At 58.8% G+C, this 24963-nt stretch overlaps 1 protein-coding gene and 1 long non-coding RNA gene across 6 annotated transcripts in view; both read right to left on the bottom strand.

The window, feature by feature from the left end:
- ZNF609 (zinc finger protein 609) overlaps positions 1 to 24963 on the bottom strand; it is a 54961-nt gene that overhangs the window by 17095 nt on the left and 12903 nt on the right. The window lies entirely within an intron of this gene.
- On the bottom strand, positions 927 to 24963 carry LOC308200896. The gene is made up of 3 exons (XR_013955898.1): positions 24607 to 24963; positions 24364 to 24445; positions 927 to 8196 (listed from the first exon to the last, which is right to left on the bottom strand). It is a non-coding gene; the product is annotated as an uncharacterized lncRNA (long non-coding RNA).

Genomic DNA, 24963 nt, shown 5'->3' with positions numbered 1-24963 from the left:
ATACCGAGCACCAGCCACCTCGCTCTCCTCGCACGCAGAAAGCTTGGAAAGCCAGCAGCCCGACACGCCAAGCGTGGCCGTGGCCAAGTCACGGCCGAGCTCCTCGGCTGCTCTGCCACGCTACGGGAACGACGGCGCTAGGAGAGGGATGACTGGCGCTGCTTTTTCTGCTGGTCCTTCAAGCCAAGCCACCCGCAGGCGGGCAGCAGCTGTGGGGCTGGCTGCTCCTCCCCTGCTCAGGTCCCCACTCTCACAAGAAGGTTCACAATCTCGATAAGACGCCGAGCAACCTCAGAACAGAAGCAGGCTGCGGAAAATAATCAAATCATCAGCAAGCGCTGACCTGGGTTTCGGTTTCAATCAGGGGATGATCTCGCTACAGCATCCAGCCCTGCACTGAGATGTCTTCCGAAGCCTCTGCTGAGATGAGATGATTACGGCCCTGCAGAGGCCAAGCTTGCTGGTCACCGAGGGGACACAGACACCCCCATGGCCACATCCAACCTCACTGCTGGCTCAACTTGGCCAACACCACTGAGCACAAAATCGTCAGCCTCAACTGGCGCCAGCTGCCAAAATTACCTGTTCACACTCTCGGCACCGGTGGAAGCTCACACGTTACACCATCCTGCCACACGGTTTACATGCGGCCACACTGCAGCTTCCCGTACCCCCAGGTGAGCTGCAAAGCCTCTCCAAATCCTCGGCGATGCAAAGCACCCAAGAAGGAGCAAAGGCACGAGCAGCAGACCTCTGCGCCGCAGTAACCGTCTGACGGAGCGGATCGCGTCTGCCAGCAGGGGACACGAGTGTGTCCCTCTCGGACAACGCGGAGGTCTTCAGGCTCTGGTGGATGTTTGTGCTTCCAGCCGTGTCCTCCCACATCCGTCCTCCTCCTGCATGGCTCATCGGAGCGCTTCCAGCCCGCGAAGCATTAACGACGGCCCGGAGGTTTAAGGCAGCAGTGGCTGGACCGCGCTCGCTTGCTCTGCGTGCCGGCAGGACCAGCTCCCCCAGGAGCCCTTCCCCAGGTCTCCGGCGCAGCCTCCGAGGCCACCCAAGGGCCAGCTAGTCCTGCAGGAGGTTTTTGGCAGAGAAAGCTCATCCACAGACAGCTCAGCCCCCCAAGCACGCCAAGCCCATCCTGTGCATCTCAGCGGATCCAGGGCAAGAAAGATGCTTGAAGGAGGCAGCAGGCTCCTTTGGAGGGGGTCCAAGAAAGCAAACTGCTCCTGAACGCTATGTTTTCCGAATCCGCTGCAATAAAATACGTGGAGAGGAGCAGGGAAGGGATGCCTGGCTTCGGTGGAGCCCTCGCCCCCAGCACCCTGAGCCTGCGAGCAGCGGCCAGCTGCTTGCTTGTGCGTGCGGAGGAGAGGAAGGGCACCTGTGGGTTTTGAAACTGTTCAGCTTCCTTCCACTTTGCAACAGAAACCACAGTGCAGCACAGGAGCGTTTAATTACAGTTCCAGCTCTGCTAATTATCGCTTGGTCACATTTGTAATCTGCATTACGCCACAGCGCATAATAAGCAGCTCGCTGCGATCTCTCTAATAAGCGAGGAGGCTTTATGGGATTTCATATTTCACCCTGCACTGGAACAAACAGAGCCTCATTTATCAGCCATTGGGAAAAGAGGCAGCTTGCCTGCTCTTGCCCAGAGCTCGAGAGCAAAAAAAGCCCGGGGGCCGGGCAGGAGCAAAGCCCCCAGAGCTGGGGACACATCCCAGGCAGGCGACAAACCTGAAAGCCAAGGCAGAGGAAGAAGCGGGCAGGCAGATCAATCCCCAAATTCCCCCCCGCCACCCCCCACATGCCTCTTATCTCCCAGTGCCGCAGCTTTTCATCCTCCTGCTTTATCGAGGCGAGGCGATTCGCCTGCTCGAGGCTGGGGGCAGAGAGGCAGCGCACGAGGACTGATGTGGGAAAGGAGAGAGGCAGGCACTCGTTAGTCTCGCCGTGTGAAAAACTGCGTGGCACGGGGGCCCCTGTACCATCGACCACCCTCACCCTCTGCCGTGCCATTCCCTACGGGGCCGGGTGCCAGGAGGTGCTGGTGCCTCTGGCATCTCCCCCAGCCAGCGAGCGTGGGGCTGGGGAATGGAGCAGGCTCCTTAGAGCAAGCCCTGTGCTGTTGTGGCTTCCAGCATCCGACACACACTCCCCTGGGCAAATCCCTTGGTGTTCCTGGGCCCGGGATCCCCTTTTGGCAGAAGGGAATTTCTTTCTCTTTCCTTGCAGGGTAGGTGCTAAGATTTGGGAGCGCAAACGCAGCCGGAGGGAGCTTGTTTGTCTTCCAACAAGAGTTCAAGCAGGACGATGTTTCCCATGCCGGCTCCGGCCGTCCACCCGCCCCAGCTGAAGCCTCGCTAATGAAAGCCCTTTGTGTTCCTCGCGGAGGCTTTCCCATCACGAGGAACGTGCTCTCACCGCCGCCGAGGACAGAGGTGGAACGCAGCCAAGCCCAGCGAGCGGCAGCCAGCACGATGGGAAAATGCAGCTCCTGCCATCCTGGAGCCGCACGGGCTCCGCCGCCGCGGCCTCGTTAGCGTCCTTTGCCGTTAAGAGGACGCTGCGTCTTCAGGGCAGCGATCGGCTAATGGGAGAGAGAGGGATGGGCACGAAAAAATAAAAACACGGTGCTAGTTTTGGTGCCAACCTCTGAACCACCTTGCTTCGTGCAGGGTAAAAGCAGGACTGGTATTTATCAATATTTTCATTCGCTCCCAGTAACCAAAGTCATCCAGGCACGAACAGTGCGTTTCTGAGCACCGAAAGCCAAGAGGTGCGCCAAAAACCAGGAGGGCAACCGGCACTGCACCTCGGAGGGCAGAGGTGTTAGCGGCCGCGCGGTGTCGGCGTGCCGGCGGAGCTGCACCGCGACGCGCTCGTCAGCCAGCGTCTCGCGGCGTGAGACTGCTCGTGCACGCGCGGCAGCGTCAGGCTGCCCCACGCTGACCGGCTAGGCAGCACGGCGGCCCCTTTTTCTCGTCTAGAAGGGTCCTGCAAAACCGGAGACAATAAAAGAGTGTAAGTGCTGGTCACAACCTGGGTGGCGAGGACCACATGCGGACCAGAACTGCTCCATCACAGAAGAGTTGCTTGAGGCTGCAGCCAACGCTTCCCACGTCCTCGCAAGGCTCAGCCCGGCGTTTGGGAGCTTCAGTGTTGTCACTCCTGTCCTGCCTGGTCACCGCATCCCCAGCAGCTCTGCTTTTTCATCTTACGGCCTGGGAACAAGAGTTTCAGTCTCCTTGAGGTGAGGTAACCGTGGAGGAGATTCATCCCTCAGGTGAGCACCTTTGGTTGGCATCTCCAAACCTGAAAACCACGGCACCTGAGGTGCCTCTGCCCCGTGCAGGTGACCTCGGCTTTCCAAGGATTTCTAAGAGTTCTTCTCCACCCTGACCCCCAAAGTTGGGTGTGCAGAGCATGAACCACTTGCAGAGCACACTGGGGACAGGAGGAGTCGAGCATCTCTGTGGCAAGGAGCTGCAAGGTTCCTGTGGACCGTGTCCTGCACCCCAGTGTCACCAAATGCCACTGGCACAACCCTGGGAGCAAGGACGCAGCTGGCAGCAGGGTCCCAGGCCCCGACCCCAGTGCTGCCGCCCACTGCCCTTCCCTCCTGCCCACTGGAGAGGGAGGCTGCTGACATCAAGATAGGAGGAAAAAAAAAAAACATGTTTTAGGAGAAATTTCCCCTTCCCCATCCTGGACAAAAGCCAGCTTCAAGCCTCACGTCAGACATTTTAATGCATAATTAAATGCTGTTTGGGTAGGAGATGAGGATTTTTCCAGCCCCTGCTGCTCAGCGTGCAGAGTCCTCTAAGGAGCGTTTCTTGGCCCAGATTTCCCTCCTCGCCGGCTCGTCGCTGGGAGCTGCTGGGTCAAGTGCAGCATCGCCGGTGCCAGCCCTGAGCTGGGAGGGAGTCAGCGAGCCCAAAACCACAGGATTAGGTCTCTCCGGTTTCTTCCCGACAATAGCAATGAGGCAACCGGCTCCCGCTTCTCAGGGATCGCGGCGCTGCCCCAGCTGCCCTCTGCGAGAAGGCGGGCCCACCAGGCAGAGAGATTTGGGGTGGACGCCTGGGAAACCAGCAGCCCAGCAGAAGAGATTTCCCTTCCCAAGGAAAGCCACCAGGTCTCAGCTCCACACGGGGGATGGAGCCACGTGCATCCTTGCAGCAGAGCTGGGAAATTGCCCCCTTTCGGGAGCAGCCCCCAGGCTTCATCGCCGCCCCCCCGCAGACCTGCGCCGTGCTTTCTCTCCCCGTCGCTGCTCTCCGCTGGGTAAATCCCTGCTTGAACACAACCAGGCTTATCTCAGCACTTGCAGCATTTCGAGATCAAGAGGAGGCAGACGCCGCAGAGCCACAGTCTTGCATGTTTCTGTGCCTTCAATAAAGCCAGGAATAGTACCCAAGACAGACGTGCTGGCACCGAGTCACCCGCTCCAACCATTTACAAGACTACCAGAGCTGCTCTAGCAAAAGAAAAAAAAAAAGTGCCTCGTATAGGAGAGAGGTGGCAAAGAGCAGCGACAGAGGGGACAGGTGACATGAGCAGGAGGAGTGGGGAAGGAGAAGGCCCGGATGGCAGCCCTGCGGGGTGACAACGGGTTTGGGTCTCGGGCCACCTGCCGCCACCAACCCGTCTGCACTCCAGCGGGAGGCGCAGCAGGCGTTGCGAAAAGCACCACGGCTCGCTCCGACACTGCGAGGTCAGTGCAGGGAAGGGGACAGACGCTGGGATGCCAGGCCAAGGGAGGACGGAGCTGGGTGGACACGCAGGGCCCAACCGCAGATGGCCGCGAGCATCCTTTGGCCCCCTCCTTCCCATGGCATCTGGCCAGCCTCTCACAAACCAAACAAAGCGGCCCGGCAGCCTTTAAAAGCAGGCTGACAACCACCAGGTACATAAAACCCGGCCGAAGGACGCAGGGGCTGCGAACAGCCAAGCTAGAGCCCACCCTGAAGTCCAAATCCGCACATCCTAGGCATCGGGACAAACCGGCTGGGAACACCCCAGGCCCGGTCCTTCCTGGAGAAGACCTTTCAGTGTGCAGGTGAAGACCTTGCTGTCTTGGAAGAGGTGAGAACGCAGCGTTCCCTACGTGCCCTGGGGAGGTGATGGGAATCCAGAAGTTCACAGAAAACCTTCGTCAGGATCAGCCACTAACGACCTCAGCCTGTGGCAGACGCTTGCTGGGTGCGGGAAGCTGGCAGGGCCGCTCGGCCGGCGGCAGGACGACGGCGCAGCTCCGCTTCCTTGGTTCACCCTTTTCGTTGTTTTTCCCCCCAGTTTTCCTACCTCAATCTCGCGAGTCTAAACCTTGCTCAGCCCCAGCACTTCGCACCATGGCACGACTACACAGGCACACACGGCAGCGTGCAAACTGGGAGCGTTAATAATTAAGTCGTTTCATTAATTAATGATGCTCATCCAAGCACGAAGTCTTGCACAGTCCAAGTTCTTCTCTTTAGAAAGCCGCAGTATCCCTACGACTACAAAGTCTTAGGAGGAGGACATATCCGGCAGCAGTATTTCCAAGGCTGCAGTATCTCTAAGACCACAAAGTCTTAGAAGTATTTCTAGTATTTCTAAGAAATATTCCTTAGAAGTATTTCTATGACTATAAAATCTTAAAAAATAGCTTGACCAGATGCAGACCAGTCTCAGAACCAGGAGCTGAAGCGGCGAGAGCAGCTTGCGGGAGACCTGGTGCAGGAGCAGCAGATGGGGCTTTGCTCAGGACACCAAACCCTCCTCGCCTCTCCCAGCCCCGACTCGGTTTGGACGCAGTATCAGAGGAGGAGAATTTGATGGTTTTGTCCTGGTGGCTGCCGGGAGAGCAGCGATTGTGCTCAGCTCTGGACATCTCGTTCCCAAAGAGGATACGGATAAATTGGAGGAAGTTCCGAGAAGAGGACAAAAACAAGGAGGAGGCTGAAGGGATTGATCTGGAAGAGGCAATTAAAGAGCTAAAAATATGGATAACTTGGTTCAGTGACAGCTAACAGGGGACACGGCCATAATCGACAATTCCGTGAGGAATGAAAACAAGCAGGAGGAGAGGAATTGCGCAGGGTGATGCAGAGGGTAAGAGCAAGGAGGAATGGGATGAATTAAGGATGGCAATGTTTAAGAAAGGCATTGGCCACAGCCTCCTGGCAGTGAAACTGTTCCTGAGCACACGAGTGCTTTCCAAGCGGGAAAATCCTTCATCCTTCCCCGCTCTCCTCCTCCTCCTCCCCACGTCCCTCCACTGCTGGACGAGGAGGTTCATAAACAAGCAGATACAAAAAAAAATCCTTCATTCATCTCAGCGGCCTATCTACAAACAGCAGTTGGCGAGCTGGAGTGTGTTTTAAGCAGCTCTCCTGGGCAAGAAACCCAACTGCCTGCAGCTACAAGCAGCGCTGGGTATTTTAAGGTCTCGTGGCCTCCTGGCTCCGAGGCAGGAGAAGCCAAGCTGTGCGCTCAGCACTCAGGCGTAGAAAATCTGTTTGGGGCTGGGGATAGAAGGGAAGGAGATGAAACGAGGTCTCTGCAAAGCAGGACGCACCTCCGGAGGCACCGGCGCAGCTCCTGGGGCAGCTCTGCCGCCTGAGAGCTCTGCTCGGAGGGCACCTGCCCCGGCAGCACGCCGAGAAGTGCCGCGGCTCTCTGCCCTGTCCGGGCCACTACGGATCTGGGGGGAAATAAGCAAACCCGTCTGCCAGGCGCTGCGTTCGGAGTCGTGCCGGCACGTTGCACGCACGTCGCAAAAGCGTTGCACGCGCCTGTCGTAGTTGGGTATTCGAGGCTCCTGGAGAGGCTCAATTCCAGGGCGAGAGAGACGTATTTCAATGTGATAAGCGGCAAAGTCTACAAGGAGTTTCAGATCTATTTATCCCTCAGGCAAGAGGAGACATCTTCCTTCCATCTATTTAATATTAAAGAGCTATTTTGGTATGATTTTCACGTCCCAGTCCTTGCAGGCTGCACGTTTAGGAAGCTGCCCGCTTGGCTCTTATCTCTTCTTCTTTGTAGGTTTTGCTCGAGTTGCCAGGAGAGATGCTCGTGGTTTCTAGTCACAAAGCCAGCTCTGTCTGATGGCCTGATCGGGAGATTACAGGAGGGGAGCGAGCGAGAAATAAGCCAAATCCCATGATATCCACGGATGGGGGCAAGCAAGAGGAGGACGGCATCACGCACCCATGTCAGGAGATGACAAACACCTTCCCTCGTGCTGCCTTTCTGCGCTGCAGGTCCTGCGTCTCCCCCAGCTCCCCACACCCCAGCAACCTTTCCAAAACTCCCTGCTTTGAAAGCAGCGCGGGACAACGCCCACGCTCAGGTCAACGCACGCCGCGCTGCCCCTGTCCATCCGGTGGCGGCTCTCAGGTTGGGAACAGGCAGGTGTCGGTGCCTGCAGGACACGGCAATTTAGACGGGAAATTCGTCAAGCCCGAATTCGTCAAACCTGCCAGCCCCGACAGCAGAGGAGCGCTCGCGGGGCAGCTGGGGAGAAGAGCTGGAGGCAGAGCAGCCCGGTGCTCGTCCTGCCCGCAGCCTCACCTGCTGCCTCCGGCGCGGGCCGAGCGCGGCGCAGCCCGGCGGGATGTTTTCAGCACCTGTAAGAGCGCAGAGCAGCTCTGTGCTTCAAACGGCAGCGCTATTACACTTGCAGCCATGCTTCTCCTTGAGAGCACTCGATGTAAAAATAGAAAAACATCTTCAAGTGACTGCTTCATCAGCTCCTCTGGTCTGCAGCAAGGGAAAGAGCTCAAGATCTGAAATCCAAATAAGCAGGGGGACCCTGAGAAGCTCCACAGGGATGGGAGCAAGGGGACGCTGACACCACCCAGACAAAGCTCTCCTCCAGCCCAGATAAGCCCCAGGAAGCTTTTTACCCTCCAACCGTGCATTTCTCAGCCTGCGCACGGAGAAACCCATCGCCAAATTTAAGCTAATGAGTAATTGCTCTCCTTCGCCACAGAACGAAGCCCGACACTTGCTTTTAACGAGACAGAAGATGGTCGCCGCCGAAAACAATCCCATCCCATGCCAGCAGTGGCCGTGCCTGACAGGCAGTATTTCTCTTCCCACCCAGGGAACCACGACCCTGCCGCGCACATGGGCACGCACGCTGGGGCGGAACCGCAGCCCGGGTCACGCTCGGCTGGTGCGTGGGATTTGTAGCTGGCACCCCTAAAACAAAGCAAAGATGCTGTCAGACAGAGCAAGCCCACCACAAGCGATCCCAATGTGGCAAGAAGGAGCAGGGTAATAAAAAGACGGGCATTTTTAGCACCAAACCCTTGTGGCCAGGCTGCTGCTGCCCTCTTTTCTCCGCCGAGCGCTGCCTGGCAGAGAGCTGCTGTGCTCAGCCCGTGTCGGGGGGAGCCGGTGCACCCGCACAGCGGCAGCCCGTGCCTGGCACCACACCAGCAGCATCTGCGTCGGGCTGCTTCGCCCCGGTCCCAGCATCGGGGAGTAAACACCAAGGGTTCAGCGCTGGCCTGGAGGCCGCGGCCAGGCATTATTCTGTAAAGGGGAGTCCTTACCAGACAGGGACCCTGCTGCCCCACAGCACCATGTCCCCAGGCTCCTCGGGAACACGTCCCCAAATCCCCCACACCCCCACAATTCTTCATCTTTGGTTCCTAAACTGGGATCTTCTTCCAAGTCTGGGTTCCTGGGGTGTGGAGGAACCAAAAACACAAAACCAAGACGACTGGGGCATCACAGACCCTCCCGGGAATGCCACTGTCACCACCTGTCACACATGGGTGCCGCGACCCTGCAGGAGAGGATTCACCGTTACCTACGGGACAGACCTCTGACTACCGCAATGGTTGGCCAACAGCACTGGATACCTCCACTTCAGCCTGAAGAAGCAAAAAAAAAACATTTCTGCCCCCAGATCCCTGCAATAAACCCCTCTGACCTCCAGCTACACCCTGAAAACACAGAGCGGGCGCATCCGTTAGCACTCACCCGCTCCTGCCTCGTACCCGATGGAAAGGAAGGATAATGCTTTAGCTGGGAAAAGCCACACAAGGCGCAACACGGACTGAAGGAGAGGGCCCCAGGCACCAGCTGCGAGCTCCAAGGCAAAGAGCAGCAGTTCAAGGCATCGGGCTGCTCCGGACCTGAAGGCAGGGAGGGAGGCTGCTGCCCCAGGGATCAAACGCGCGCGGAAGCAAAGCCTGCCAGGACAAGAAAGGGAGACGGCGGGCGCATCAGCGCCGAGATACGCTTCTCTGTCGTGGAGGCAGGAGACAGAACACCCGCGTTCGAAGGGCACCGTCTCGGAGAAGAAAGGTGATGGCTGGCAGATAACAGCAATGATGCTGGATGGGGGGAGTCTGGCACAAGAACTCAAGGCGTGCAGGGATGAAAGCCTCGGCGCAGGCTGCGGGAAGCTCGAACGCGGCGGGGAGCCCAACTTCTGCCCACAGTGCAGCACAAAGAGCAGCTCCTGCTTCCTGCAGGAGCCCCCCGGGAGGCCAGCAAGCAGCGGTACCTGTGCCGCTTGGCTGAGGTGCTGCTCGGCCTCCTCCTCGCCCCGGCAGGCAGAGGAGAGCGAGGAGAGCGGATGCGAGCGTGGAGGCTGCAGACATATCTTGTGTTAATTGCATCAGCAATTGCTAAGCAATTAACGGCAGGGAGGAGAAGGAGGAGGAGGAGGTGTAGGGCAGCAGAGAGGAAGGGATGCAGCAACCGACCCTTCCCCGTGTGACAAAGCTCTCGCACGCTTCCCAGGAGCCACGAGCCACCGCAAGCCCCTGGCTCAGGAAAGCATCCCCACCACGGACAAGCGGGGACCAGAGCTCGAGCCTCCTGCCAACGGGACGGAAAGCGGAGGAGCCAGGAGGGCAGAAACCCACACAAAGATCGCCGGCCAGGAGCAAGTGGAGCAGCGCCAGGAGCCGTAACGGGGACAGAGATGGGCCTTGCTGCATCCTTCAGCCACGAGGAGCAGGTGCTGAAGGAAAAGCCCCAAGACAGCAGCACCGACAGCTGGAGCAAAAACCTCGGAGGCAAGGGAATCGAGCGGGAGCTACTGGTCTGATCCACAGCTGGAAAAGCCAGCCTCGGGTGGCAGGCAGACAGGTGAGGAGAGCATCCATGGGAACAGGCCACCGGATGGTTTGCAGCCTTCTCGCCTAACCTTCCTCCTCGTCGTATCCGGCAGCCCCGCCAGGCCCGGTGGCTGCAGCCTCCCCACACCGCAGCTCCTGCTGCTGTTGGAATAAAGCAATACGGTGATTTTTTGCTCTGTTTATAGTGAGTGCCGGTGCCTGCCAGCGCTCACAAAGCTCAGGGCCTGACTGTGCCCCCGCCAAGCGAATCCGCCTGCAGTTCATCCAGCGACATGAAATGGCTTTCAGCTCATTAACGAGCCTGCCGAGATCAAGGGAAGTCAGAGCTGCTCCATCCTCACCGGCTGGAAAGCGCTGCAAGCACGTACGCCTCCAGACCAGCACTGGGATGTCACATTTACAACGCTCCCTTTGCTCATTTCCCCTGCTTCCTAAAAGCCTGAGACACCCCAAAACTCAGCTCCGGTGATCCATCATCCAGCACAGGGGCAAGCTGAATCCTTCCCAAGTGCTGGGCCAGATCCCAAATCCTCTGGCTCTGGTTAACAAACCTGCTGGCAGATCCAAAACCCCCTCCCCAGAGAGCTGGGCTTCAAATTCAGGAGGAGGAGAGGAGAAAGCTGCCGCACGCTAGAAAGCAGCCAGGTCCTATCCAGCCTGCATGGGAGCAGAAGTTTCTCCCCTGCCTGCACCCACCAAGGAGACTCCAGACCAGTTTTGCTGCGTTGATCTCCCTGTTTCTAATGGGGGAGGAAAAGGATCAGCTTTAAGCAGGGATGCACAAACCCCGCTTGCAGCACGTGGTTGCTGGCACACTCTAACCCCTACGGGCTGGAAACCTGATGCACCCCCAGTCTGAGCACCAGGCAAACACTAAGAACCCAAGCTTCACTACAGCAAAACCAACACCAAACCTCCCTTTGCTCTCCGAACTCAGGCTTTTAAAGATGTGGAGATCTTCGAGATTGCTCTGGGTCGCGGCGCGCTCGCCCAGCGACGAGGAGCGATGGTGAGCTCTGCGGAGGGGCAGCGCCACGGGGCAGGAGAGAGGCGCGACGCAGCGACCTGCGCGGACCGCGTGCCATTCCGGGTCACCTATCGATAGGAGCCTCGCCTCCGCCGCGGGCGGGGAGCCAGGCCGATTATCCGTCATATGCTGCAAGATGCAGTGCCAACAGCCCGGCCGAGATCACCCAGCTTGTTTGCTATGAAAAAAAAAAAAACAACTCGGATGCAGGCAACCGGCTTGTGTTCAAGCCCTTGCTTGCCTGCGGAAGGTGAGCAAGCACATCAGCCTGCGTTAAAGCATGTAATGCCTGGAGGCTGATCCTCCCTCGCACTCCTGGAAAGAGCGATGGAGAGCAGCAGGCAGGAGCGCTGCCAGCGGGGCAGCCCCCTCCCAACTCACCCCGACATCGGCCCCGGGGCGCTGGCAGCCTTACGGCTCCACTGGCTGCTCCCCGAATCTTGCTGCCGGTGCGGCCAAAGGGCTGGTGCTGGCGGTCGTCTCGTGCTCCTGGCACCAGCTGGATGGGAGTCGCTGAGAAAACCATCTCGGCTTGCGGGGCGCAAGCTCTCACGGGTGCTACCGCCGTGTTAACCTCTCTGACTCCCTTCTCCCTACTTCTCCCCAGACACAAGTACTCAGCACACGATGCCATTTCGTACTCCTTGGGGAGCATCAGAGCCTTTCCTCCCCTTGGGATCAAGAGTGGGAAAAGGTTCGTGGTGCTCCTTTGACAGCCCTAGAGAGAAAGTACAATGCAAATCTTAGCACTGCGAAGAGCGTTTCATCCAGACTTTTAAGAGAGAAACTGAATTACATGGAAGAGAAAGTCAGGAAACGACGGCAGTGCGACTTCAGAAGTGCTTGGTGCTTTTTGTTCCCTCGGGTTCTGCCGAGCACCTCAGAGGAAGCCGATTTTCTGAGGGTGGATATTCAGAGCTCCCCAAAAACAGGGCGCACAAATAACCAAAGCGCCCTTCCTAACCACCTCTGAAAACCCGGACCAAAACAGCATGACCTTGTGTTTTGAAGGAATCCATAGGCCTGGAAGACCCAAGCAGCCCACACACCATCATCACCGTTGCTCGGAGTGAAACCTCTAAGTACAGATTTGTGGGTTGACGTACAGGGAGCCAAGTTTTCCAGCCTGTAGCCCCCGAGCTGCACTGTCCAGCCCAAGCAGAGCAGAAGCAACACACGCTCCACGAGGCTCCTCGAAGGGCTGAAGCCTGAGCTGCCCCGCATCTAAATAACAAATCTTCACCTGCGACTTCAAAGGCGGCGGCACGCCGGGAACCTGTCATTAGGTAATTAGGAACCTGAATTTTCACACCCAGGATCTATCACTGCAGGTCATGCCGCAATCAAGCCACCCACTGCACCGGGCTGCAGCCATGGGGAGCAGAAGCTCCGGTGCTGGCAGAAAATGGGAGCTCAAGGATCCGGGAAGAGAAATAAAACCTTGGGTTTGCGAGCCAGGCTCTGTCCCAGCAGGGCTTGCGTGCTAGAAGTTTAAGAAGGGGTTTGTTTGCTGACAGCTTAAAGGATTTAAGGGAAGGATTAACCATGGCTTTGCTGATGAGAGAACCGGTGGCAAACTCGGAGCAATCCCATACACATGGGGAGAAGCTGGAGGAGGATGGGGAAAGGAGAGCAAAACCAGCAGGGACGGCCTGCTTTGCACAGTGAACTTGACGGGGAGCTGCTCTTCCCAGCGTTACCAGCCCAGAAGATACAGGGAAAGCCTAAGGACAACCAGGCGCAGGGCCTCATCTTCACGGGAGAGTGCTGGGACTGAGCCCCGTCATTCGGGGAACCAAAGGTGCCCAGATGCTGTACAGGCAAGGCGTTTACAGCCAGATCAGGCTCACCTCCAGGAGGATATCGGAGAGAAAAGGCAGCAGGAGGCGGATCTGCTCCAGATTGGCCACACGCAGAGGAAGATGCCACTGGAGAGGTTCCTCCTAGCACAAGATGTCCGTCACCGAGCCCAACGGGGCTTGGGAGCAGATGCGGACGGATCGATGGGCTCGTCTGGCAGGCTGGAGCCCTGCGACAAGGACGTGCTCCAGCTGGGAGCGGCTAATCCGCCCGCTCAACCCATTCCAGCCGCTCGGCAAACGAGCACGGCCCCCTTAAGGGCAAGCACCATCCACGCGGATTTAGCTGGAAGAGGGTGGGGAGATCGCTGAGCTTGAAGCCACGGTCTGAATCTTATCTGCTGCTTTAATACCTATCAGTGTTGATACAGATTAAAGGATTAGTCGGGATTACTGAAGGCAACCCCCCTGGCACCAGGCAGCCAGGGTGCAGCGTTCCCCTCCTGCACCCACAGCCCTCCGGAGAGGAGCTGCCCCCTGAAAAAGGATGCTCTCTGTGAGCGACGGCAGCCCTGCAACCTCAGCCCATCCGCAGGGGAGCAAGGCTGCGCTTTCCAGGAAGAAAAAGAAGGCTCGCCAGCTCTCACCAGGCTCGTTGCCCCTGTGGTTGCCTACCAGCACAAGTTCAGCAAGTCTTCGGGGACCGCTGGCACCAACACCAGGAGAAAGCATCCCGCCGTGCTCCACCCTGCTCGTTCCTACCCCAAGCCCTCTTTTACCAACACGTTTGTGCAGCCCTGGGAACCCGCCTGGTTAAAACCTGCCTTTTTTTTGCTGCTCGGCATAGCTTTTAATTGGATCATTTCCCTGACCCAGTTCCCCACATGGCTGCACAAACCCTCGAGCATCAGTGTGGGAGGACGTGGCCAGGACACCTCCCGCGACGCCCCAATGACCGCACAAGGACGCAGAAAAGCTCCCATGCCCGAGCCCACGCTGAGCACGTGCTGGAAAGAGATTTCCCCTCGAGGTTCCCTGTCTTCCAAGAGGTGCCCACAGCCTGATGCTGCTGCTTTCCCGTGCGAGTTGGCGTTGGTGGAGACCCCACCAGTGGGGCAGGTGAAGAGGAGCGTGTCACCGAACCAGCGTGCCTCCCTTACCGGTGAATCCCAGAGCAACCATCTCCAGCCCTCATGGCACTGCCCATCTGAGGCGCTTTGCAAATGAGATACCAAAGGTGGAACCGTGTCCACGTGCTTCCTCCTTGGGGATAGCTGGAGGAAGCAGAGCACTGAAGCAGTCGGAGACATGAAGGCAGGCTTGGACAGGGGGGAAGCCACCTCCAGCGCCTTCCAGAACAACCCTGCTCACGTCCACACTCCCGCATCCCGCTGCGATTCGAGCAGGTCAGCCCTCAGACTAAACTGCAAACGGAGGGAACAGAAAACAAATGAGCAACACAACCCTGAGATTTCAATTTTAGACTAGAAAAAGCAAACAGTGTTTGCCCCCCCCTCCCCGGGAAGGCACAAGCTGCAGAAGCTGCGCCGGGCGCGACCGCCTGCCAACAGCAATAAATCCGGGGCTGGAGCCGCGCTGCAGCCCGCAGCCAGGACGGATCCATCAGCCCCTCCGAATTCTTGGCCCCGACCAAACAGTGGCTCCCTCCGGAGCTCGGAGGGCCTCCTCTGGGTTAGCAGCAAAATCGTTTATGGAAGCGAGGCGCTCAGAGTTGGTCCCAGTTTTAGTCCTCCGCACATCTCCAACAACTCCCGGCTGCGCTCGCGCTTTGCTCCCGCTCCCTCCGGCGCCGCCATCGTTTTAAATGAAGCACAGCGGTGGCAAGCTCAAGGCCCGGGAGGTGAACTGCTCACCGGGATCTGACGGCCGCTGACATTGTCCCTGGGAAGGCCAGATGCCAAACACAAACCCCATGGCGTGACGGGATGCGCACGCCCAGCCCAACTGATGCGGCAGCTGACAGGAGAGGCAGAGCGCGTCTCCAGGCCTGGGCTGGAGCCCCTGCGAGTCAGGAGAGCGCGGAGCTCCCTCCGGCAGATCCCCCAAAGCACGTGGCTTTATGCGGTTTTGCTGCATTACTGTATTTTGGAAGTATTTTGCTTCACGGCCACGCCGCTTTGGAGAACACATGCTGCGTGTACCTACACGGCTCGGCAGGGAGGAGTGTAGCTCCTTGTCACTGCGCCATAGTTGTCAAACAAAGTCAGAGCATACGGACGTGTGATTTTTAGTGCAAACACTGCCAGAAGGAACATGACTAAGGGGGCAGAGTTGAGGCTGCTGCACTCAGCTCAGCCCTGCACCTCCCAGGTGCAGAGCGCCAAACACTCAGCGCCGGTACCGCACCAACCTACTTCTCGGACGGCTCCCCTCTCACACCATACCCGCAGGTATCTGTGTCGCGTCGTCACCGCTGCCTCCCCAACACCCGAACGCTCTGCCAGCTGTCGGGCTCGGCGCTTTGGCTTGGCGCAGGATCCGACGTTGTCCTGGCGGAGCAATTCGGTGCGCAGGGGGACACACGGCTCTGCAGGCTCCTCGCCGTCCCCACCAGCCTGACCGCGTGCGCTCGGGCCCCTCCTCGCATGGAGCCAGACGCAAGCCCCCGCATCTTCCCTGGCCGCTCTGCGATCACCTCGCCAAGCAGGTGACAAACTCAGATGCGCTCGCAGAGCAGTTACAGTCCTGTGACCCTCAGCGGGAGCACTCGGGGGCTTCCTCCGGCTGTTCGTCATGCCCACACACAACGGGTTTTACAAGAGAAAGCCCTGAGAGCGGCACTTTGTCTCAAGCAAAGATTATTTTTGGCAGGTTTATCAGAACAGCTCTCACTCCCTTCACCTCTTCTTGGATGAAAGCACATTTAGAAGAACAGTCCAGATGTTGGAGTATCAATAAAACACAAAGCAGCAGTACAATGCAGTTTTGAAAAGCCCGTTATAAATAAACAACTTGGGGGGGGGGGGGGGGGGGTTGCTCTCATAAACCAAATCTACATGCTCACCTCACCTGGAATTGGAAATAAAAGTTGCCTTGGGTTACCCATCTGCCGGACACGTGCACAAAAATGCTCCTGCAGCTCTCTTTCCCCTCGCTGGTCAAGCAACTCGTACTGCTACATGGATTTTTAATCAAATTTCCCAAAATAAAGATTTGCAGGAGGAATCACAGAAGAGTCAAAGCCCCAAATGAGGAACTCGAGCCACGAGAACACCACGAGAGAGTCGCCACCAGTTCTCGACCAGGTCTGGAGGGCTGAGATGAGCCTCCCATCGCAGCAGCGGCTTTGTCTGAGCAGGAGGACAGCTCTTCTGGTGCTGGGCTGGCTGCAGACCCCACGACCCACCGCTGGAAGCTCTCCTTCGCTGGCCATCCACGGATGCTCTGGACCTCACACCACCATTCCCCAGTCCCGCCAGCATTTACCCCTGCTACCAACAACTTCTCGAAGAAACCCAACCATATCACACTATCGCCCCGATCTGCACGGCCACTAAAGCAGTTATTTCTGTAAATTAAGCCATCCTCTTCTCCCAAGCTGGTGCTGGACATCTCCAGCAGATCTGGGATGCCTTTCATCAGCTCACAGCAAGCCTCCAGCGCTGGGAACAAAGCTCACTTCTTGGTCCCCTCTCCCAGCATGCGGGCAGCAGAAGTGCTAAATGATCCGCTTTAACGGGCCAGAAGAAACCCAACCCAGCCCTGCGCCGGCCGCAGCCCCTATTTTCACCCTTTCCATTCATCAGCAGTCTCAGCACGAAGCGGGGTTGTCAGAAGATTTCTTGGATTTCCTTAAATTCTTCTGCCAAGTTCTGATTAAAATCCTCCTAAGTGGTTTTCTCTTTATTCGATTTCCTAGAACTGAGAAGTAAAGCAGTCCTGATAGCGGCGCTGAGTGCCGGCGTTAATAGCCACCGACGCGGCCGGGCCATCTCAGGCTCCCACGCAGGCTCGTTAGGATCAATGGGAAATTGAAAGCGATTCTCTTCCCATCTCCCCTATCAGGCCATCAGCTCCCAGAGGAGACTGGGTTTTAATAGCCCTGCTCGTGCGATGCTCGAAGCGCTCTGTCGACGTGGGCCCGTCTCACGTAGCACCTCCGGGTACCGCTTCGGTGCTGGGTTTGGAAAGGTTTGACCAGGGACGAGGGCTCCCGAAGGCACCGCAGTAGGGGTCCCGCTGCCCAGGAACGGCCAGCTCCACCAAAATCCCACACACTCTGCTCGGCGCTGGTGGCTTCGGAACAGATCCCCCTGCCGGCACTGAGCCCTGCCAAGCTGAACTCTCGTTACGTGCCATCAAGTTTGGAGTCCGTGCCAAACCACGGCCCGCCTTGCCCAGAAAATCTGGCTGCTTCGGTGGGCCGCAGGCTGAGGCGGTTGGTCTCCTGCCCAGACACCAGGCACCTGCGAGCCCGGTCGCGCTCGTTCTTGCCGCCGAAGGCTGGAGACGCGAGGGACGCCGTGAAGGTGCGGCACCGCTCAGCCAGGAGCGGCCGAGGAAGCCCCTTCCCTGGGGTCTTCGACCCGAGGGCTCGCACAGGCCCCAGAGGCAGAGCAGCAGGAACCCCGAAGCAGCCCGCATTCACACAGGAAAAAACAGAAAAAACGGGATCTGCCGCTGCCCCTTCCACCGCGCCCTCCGCCTCTGAAGGGCCCCACAGAGGGAGGCGCTCCTGCCAGGAGCCAAGGCTGCGCCGAGTACGCAGCCTGGAAATCCCAGAATTGCCATTTTTGTTTTGGTTTTAATCCCCACGTGCCAAACCCACCTACAGAGAGGCGCAGCCCCACTCGGGCAGGATGCGTGCAGGTCCGAGCTCCCGCTGGGTTACCCATCGGGGAAGAGCTCCTGCCTTCTGCGGCCGTAGGAGGTGGTAGAGAAGGGAGGCTGCGAGTCCCTCGGCGGCGGCGACCTGCTGCCTCCCGGCTGGGACACAGCTCCACCAGGAGCGATCCCAGCTGACCAGGCACATTTGAGGGTGGTTTCGTGCACACAGCCTTTCTGTTGTTGTTTTTCAATGCAAGATCCGACCTCGCCAGGGGCCGTGGCTCTTCCCCCAAGTCTGGGCAGCTACAAAATGCTCTGCTCGTGGCTGTAGGGTTTCTACGGAAAGGCTGCTTTCCTTCAAAGGGGCATTCACAGCCCTTCCTGCAAAGGCTCAGCCCCTCCAGCTCCCTTCACCCTTGTACACAAAGTGGAGTATTAATAGCCAGCCTGGAAGACCATAAAACACTAAATACCTAAAGGGTTCCTGTGCCTTGAAATGTTAATGCTAAGCAAAAAAAAAAAAAAGAAGAAGCCTTCCTGTTAGCAAACTGCTCAGGTCTGTGATATATATACACGCTTGCCTTCCTCCCCTCCAAGCCACAGAACAGCAAACAGCACGCGAAGCGCCGAATCGCCGCCCCGCTCACAAGGCGCCCCATAGATGCTCTCGGCTCCCCTGGCCGGGCCGGGCTGGCTTTGCCAGCTCTTGCTGATGACTTCGTTACCACCTCAAAGAGCTCGCTGGCTCCTCGCCATCCTCCCCTTACAGGATCCTTTTCAGCCTTCAAAAGAGGTTTCCCGGCCTCGCCCCAGAGCTTTCCTCTTCTTTCAAGCCTACCTCCCAGCTCGGCTTTGGTGCCCGTGCTCCCTCGGACTCGCCAAGGTCACCTCATCTGTGCCGGAGGAGATGCAGGAGCAGGGAGGGCAGGGAGGGCTCCCACGCTGCCAGGCCAGCTGGAAATACTCGCTCAGAGCCGGTACGGCTGCGTTAGCTGCATCCCTCGGCATGCCCAGCGCGGGACGGCGCGGCTCCACCACCACACCACGTGGAGGTTTCCGTGCTGGGCCAGCCGGCGTGCGGTTCTGCCCCGGCTGAGCCGTCCGGCCATTCGAAGGATGAGAGGGGCTGCGCCCAGCACAAAGGCAGCGAACCGGCACCCGAACGACTGGAGGCAGGGACGGGGCGAGAGGGGACGCTGGGAACAGCGCTCATTTGCATAGCACCTGGGAAAAATCACATCGCATTTACATAGCTAATTGGGGGAGCGAGCTTCCTGGAATGAAATTGCTTTCTGGCTTGGGGTAGGAAAAAGAAAAAAAAAAAATAAAAAGAAGAAAAATAAAAAATGCAACCACCATTTGTAGCTGTAATTGTGCGCTCCCCACCTGCAGCACCTGCCAGCCCGCCGGCTCCCGGCGCGTATCCCGCTGCGTTCAGCACGGCGCCGCGGCTCCCTGCGGCGGGGGGAAACTGAGGCAGGGAGAAGGCGGCAGCGGCTCCACATTCACCCCCAGGAAGGGCAACCGAGAGCAGCGAGGACTCCTCTTGGACGCAAACCGCCTTGGAGTTGCATCGCATCCCAGCCCTCTGAAGGGGTGGGGAACGTGACGACCTCCTCTTGCTTGCTCTGCTTGCTCCCCGTGCGACTCACTGCAGCGTGTTTCCAGGGACCCCAAGCGCACAAGGGACAGGCAATATTTTAAGATCAATCTAGACAATTAACGAGTTTTAAACCAATTTCAGTGTCAAGAGCAGGGGAAACATCATCAGATAGGAGCACGCACTGTTACCACAGTGTATGAAAAAGCTTTGTGGTTAACTTCATCCTGCAAAGGGACATGCCTGGCCACAGCACGCCAGGACGGACCCGGGACTGTCTCGGTCAGCTCGGATCTCGCAGTGACCTCTGGCTCAGTGGCCATGAGGTCGGCCACAGATTTGCCCGGCTGCCCAACGAGGGTGCTCTGAAGCCACCCGGCCGTGGCCCCGCGCTCACAGATGAGATATCGCAGCTCCAGCAGAGCAGCGGGAACGCAGAGCCACAACGGCGTGGGGAGTGAATGGCACCAAGGACACCGCACCCACAGGAAACCTGGGGAAGGTGGCAAGTGCCTGATGAAGCAGCCTTAAAAAGCAAGGGGAGGGAGAAGGCAGAGAGCGCTGTGCTCCGCAGCCCTTCCCAGCGGCCTCCCCGGCTGCCAGGTGGAGGAGCAGATTTGCTCATTAGCGGATTATTCCTGGCACACTCCCCTTGCATCAGCTCCCCGGAAGGGCTGCGAGAGCAGCTCGCCGGTTTTGAAGCCTTCGGGGTTGCGAAGCGCTGGAGACGCCAGCGAATCTTCCTTTAAAGAAATCTCGCTCAGCCAGATAAATGGTGCTGTGTAGCAGGGGTCATTAGGCTAATAAGCAGCCACCGCCAGCCTGGAAGCAAAGCAACAAACACAAGAGAATCTACCAAAGCCAGTTAGCCTCCAAATCTGACCCATCTCAAGCAGTTACCATCTGCTAAGGAGTCTCCTTTGGAGGAGAAACCGGGCACATGAGTCAGCAGGATAGGTCACACGCTGGCCTTTTCATCCAAATCTCAAATCGCAAAGTGTCTGGGGAGCCGCAAAGCGCGCAACGGAGCGGACTGATAGCTTTTCTGAGCCAGGGAAGCAGCGTGCACCCAGTGCAAACCCCCCCGACACGGAGCCCCCCCGCCTCCTTCAACCTCCTCGCTCCCGCGTTGCCATTCTGCCCCTGTGCTTTCCCAGCTCCTCCAGCGCGGCCGTGCTTCGTACCGCCGTGGCCTCGACGGGGAGCCGCCGGTCCTCGCCTCCGGAGCGCCGGGGACGTGCGCCGCGACGGGGCTGCGCTTTGAGGTGAGACCCCGGAGCTGTTCGGTCGGCTACGGCAACGCAAACGGGTCGTGCGTGGAAGCTACCTCAGCGCCTTGACTCGCCCTTCCTTCCCAGCGCTAACGCGGGGAAATCCAACGGGAGGAGATGCAGTTTTCCCCTGCCTCCACTATGGAATCTTACGAGGTGGGATCAGCCAAAACTCCCAGCCTGCTACATCTAGCAGCTTTAAAAAAAAGAAAAAAATGCACACATATAAATAACCTCTCAGTAGGAGCCAAAACTCAAAGACTAACCCCATGGTTTTAAGTGAACAAGTCCAATTTCCTCCTTTGTAGCTCTTGACACATGTTGGCTGCGTGCCCCCTCCTCGCCTTGTTCCTGCAGCAGAAGGCTCTGCACTGCAGGTCAGGGGACGATAAGGAAATGAGCAGTGTAATTTCCAAGGCCTCCAAACGCAGCCCTGTCAGCAGCTCCGGAGGCGGCTTACTCAAGCATGGCTGGAGAAAGGAAACCGCAGCGAGAGGAGCCGGCAGCTGCTGCCGCGCGCTCCCCGCCGCCTCCCGGGCGCCCTTGGCTCGGCCTCGGCCGGGGCTGCCAAAGCCGCTCCAGCTGCCGCTCCCTGGAAGGAGCCGGGGCGAGGGTGGGGAGCGGTGCGAAGCCTCGGCCTCGAGCGGCTCGCTGGGCTGGGAGCGCAGGAGTCGGGCGCACGAGGGGCTGCCCTGCATGCCCCCAAATCCCTGCGGGAGACGAGGCACAAGAGGGGACAGACACCGGCCTTCGTGCGCACAGCGAGACGCACGCAGCCAGCCATGAAGCACCAAGTGTTTTCCCTTTGGAGCTTTTCCTTCCTCACTTCAGCCCCGACAGAAGCAAGCCCACGATGGGCACTGCCCATCCCTCACACACGGGTCAAAATCTCAAGCGTACGCCCAAGCACGAGGCTGGGGCAAGCGCACGAAGTCACATCAGCTTCCAAGGGCACCCTCTTCATCCTCAGCGCGATGGGACTCGCCGTCAGAGTGGCCTGGGTCTTGCCAAAGCCTCACACGGCACGGCAGTGAGCTCGGAGGGTTTTGCAGGTTAAGGCAGAGAAGCTGCTTGAATCATTTGGTATCAGAGCAAAAGATCTGCCCACAGCGGGGTAAATACTGAGGCCAATAAATGGTGTGCGGACAACAAAGCTGGAAGCTACGAGCGACGTGAATGTGCCATGCCGCTCTACCTGTGCCGTCATCAGCCAGCCAAGAAGGGGGCAAGCCAGAAGCTGGCGATGGCTGAGACACCGTGGCGGAGACGGAGCCGCTTACACCAGCGGGATGAAGCAAGACAGCGGCACAGGGTTGAGGGCCGCGTGCAACGCGCTGCTCCCAAAATCGGGTCGGGTCCAAGCCCACAGCAGTCCCTGGGCTCTGCACAGAGCATCAACCTCTTTGAGATGCAAAGCTGCAAGAAAATGCAATATCCAAAGTAGAGAAACGTCCCTACATGGAGGGGAAATGCAGGGCGAAAATGCACCGGTGGCTTCTGACCAAAATGACCAGACCCACCCCCCTCGCTGCCCGAAACCGCAGCGCATGTGACGCAGCGAGGGTTTTCTGAAGGGCCGCATCTCCAGCGGCTTCTGTTTGCCTTTTCCTCGTTTGCAGCAGCGTCACATCTGGACACTCGTCAGCAAAAACGCCCTCCTCCTGCTGAACAACCTCTCAATCAAAACAAAGCCGGAGCAGCAGCCAAGAGCTGGGAGGCTCTTTTGTTCAATGCTTGACGTCCCCTGGCCGGCCAGCACCGCCGTGCTCCCCCAAAATGCCATGCCCCCCCCCCCAAAATGCCGTGCCCCAGCATCAGCAAGCCCAGCCACTGGTCCGCACGCACCGGAGACGGGCGAAGCAGCACAAGGCTCCCTGCGAGCATTAGGCTCCCGATCCTGCCCCCACAAACATATCTGGGGAGGGGCAGCGCCTGCAAGACTTGTGCCCAAGCTAGAGGAGGGCACGTGGGGGGCCAGGGCACTTCGCCGGGGAGGGCTGGATGCGGCCAAGCGCAGATACACACCTAGAAAAAGGGTGCTGGGGCTGTCGGCACCGGGTACAGCATGGCAGCTTCACCCCGGGCAGCAGCAACCACAGCAGACATCTGGTCACAGCGGCAAACATCTCCTGCTCGGTTCGCTGCCGCGACGCACAGATGTGAGAGGATGTCGGAAAACCAACGCAAGGCTCCCTTCTACACCCGGCAAGGACTCGAGGGCTGCAACACCCTACCGTGAGGTATTTAAAGAGCACAAAAGAGGAAGGAGGGGCAAACGGCGATGTGCCTGTGGCACCGAAGTACCTTGTCAAGAAAAAATACTCGCTGCTAAAGTGCTCTTGAATCCAGCCGGGAAGGCACATCGAAACCTCCTGGCCGCGGGCTGGCGGCTCGGTGCACGCGGGATCCCTGCCCCTCTTCTTCGCTCCCCGGACGGAAAGCAGCCTCCCCGCCACGCACCGCAGCCCAGACAGAAGCGGGCGCAGCGCAGGGTGAAGCGGAGGACAGGTTGCCGGAGCCCAAAGGTTGGGCTGAGTCACGCCGTGACCGTTCCTGTTTCGCTCTGAGCGAGTTTCTCGCTTCCCAGCAGGGTTTGCCTCGGGGCGGGGAGGAAGCCGTCGCCCTCCCGCAGCCGGCACGTACCTCCGCTCGCTCTCCAGACCCCGCGTGCCGTTGTAGATGGGTACCGGCAGCTTTCCTCCCCAGCCCAAACCCCACAGACCTTCCTCCGGACCCAGGCTGTTCAAACGGGGCTCAGCCCCTCCCGGCTGTGCCTCCACCTGCGTGGTTTTGCCCGAATCGGTGCAGGTAAAGCAGCACGGCTGGCCTCCCGGTGCAGCTGGATGACGTTTGCTCCCTGCCTTCACAATCCCTACCTCACCTCGGCACTTCTACCCACAGGTAGGGCTTCTGCAGCTGAATCGGTGACAGAAATACAATTTGAACTGCAAAATGCAGACGAGGCTGTACGGGGTACGACCGAAGGTCCAGCCAGCTCCCACGCGGGCTTTGGCGGCAGCCAGCAGCAGATGGCTGCTCAGGAGCGTAGCAGCCAAGCACGCTGTGACACTTCCCAGGCTCCGGCCCCCCTCGGGGTCTCCTCAAGCCAAAGATGTTGCCCCAAACAAGCGCCCAAAGCATTCCTCCTCCACAAACGCGCCCAGGCACCCGAGAGCACCAGTAAACGTTCAGCACCCGCGGCTTTTTGCGGCCATTCAAACCCATCACGCAGAAGAGCATCCGCTCCTCTTCCTGGAACCATTCACCCCAGGTCTGCTGCTGGACAGAACATGGAGACAACGCGCCTTCCCCACGCCACTCCTTCATTTTACAAGCTTCAGCCGACTGCCCCAGGAGTCTCCTTCCCTGACACACTCAGTAGCTTCTCGCCCCGCGACCCACCATCCCCACCAGCCTTTGCTCCAGATTTTCATGCTCTGCGTTGTTTTTTTCTTTGCAGATATCTCCCCAACATCTTGCTGATCTCAGCAACTCTCCCAAATCTGCTGAGCGCGGCCCCTCCTTGCATGCACCAATCCCTTCCTGGTGCCCAAAATCCCCCCGTCGCGCCCCGAGAGCATGTGCAGGAGCAACCCTTCGGGGCGCAGGCCAAGGCCGCACCGCGCACCTGCCAGCCCCACAGCTCCCCTGCTCGCCACGTGCATCGACAAGAAAATCGACCCGTGGGCGCACCGGGACCGCTTGGATTCAGGGGCACGGTGACACCGCGCGTGCGAGCGGCGCAAATGAACTTTTGTAGGCATGAACACAGAGATGCGCGTACCTGAGAGTAGCCAAAGCGCTGCTCAGACAGACGGACAGACACGAGGCCAGGGCACGCTCCACCAGCAGGAGCTGCGGGGCTCCTGGAAGAGCAGAGGGCGTCTGTAGGCTGCTCCTGCCCAGACACAGCACCAGCTCGGCATCGCTGCCGCACATTAGCAGAGGAGCAGCACGTAGAAACCACCCACGGCAACACGGTGGCCCCAGGCTGATTGTCACTGCGAGCGGGACAAAGCCCACGTACCAACAGCAGGCCAAGCAAGGAGGCTCCTGTCAGCCCTGCACCTTGTGCTTGCTCGCACGCCCACACGGATCCCGCGTTTACGAACACACGAAGGTCTGCTCTGCACATGATGCAACTGGAGAGAAACAGATTCCTCGGGGAGCTGCGGGGAGCTCCAACAGGCGGGGTGAGGCCGCTGGGAAGCGGAGCGTGGCAGCCAGCAGACTGGAAACCCGCAGTGCCCTGCTCTGCTGGAGGTGGCATGGGAGCAGGGCATCGCCCTCCCATCTGCCCAGGCTCCTCCTGCACAGCTGCAGGGACTGGGGGTCTCACAGGTGCTCGGCACCGCCACCGCCTCCACCCGCGCCCCGGCCCCTT

Source organism: Anser brachyrhynchus, assembly GCF_964034855.1.
Source record: "Anser brachyrhynchus genome assembly, chromosome: 11".
NCBI classification, from domain to species: Eukaryota; Metazoa; Chordata; class Aves; order Anseriformes; family Anatidae; genus Anser; species Anser brachyrhynchus.
Note: the sequence above shows the minus strand (reverse complement) of the source record. Positions and strands in the feature narration are given on the sequence as shown.